Source organism: Penaeus monodon, chromosome 15 (genome assembly GCF_015228065.2).
Source record: "Penaeus monodon isolate SGIC_2016 chromosome 15, NSTDA_Pmon_1, whole genome shotgun sequence".
In the NCBI taxonomy this organism is placed as follows: Eukaryota; Metazoa; Arthropoda; class Malacostraca; order Decapoda; family Penaeidae; genus Penaeus; species Penaeus monodon.
Window position 1 is genome coordinate 35848171 of NC_051400.1, and position 307 is coordinate 35848477.

Here is a 307-nt window from a genome sequence, read left to right on the forward strand (position 1 = left end):
TCTCGGGGAAAATAAGCAGCTGCCTCCATGTAACAATTGCATGGCTATCAAAATCTTATAATGTATACGAGGATTTTCAAAGACTGCAGACAAATTTGCTTGTACGATATTCATTGTTCATGGTCAGAAATAAATACGAACAATACTGCAAATCACAAATAAAGATACTCTTTTTGGTGAAGATAATTTTCGTTTCGAAAAACTCACAGCCTAAGGATGAAGCGGGAGATTTGAAACATGCACAATCAAATTATTCATAAATATTTAATTTGCATGATTACATTTACATAACAGAACCTTGTCATTT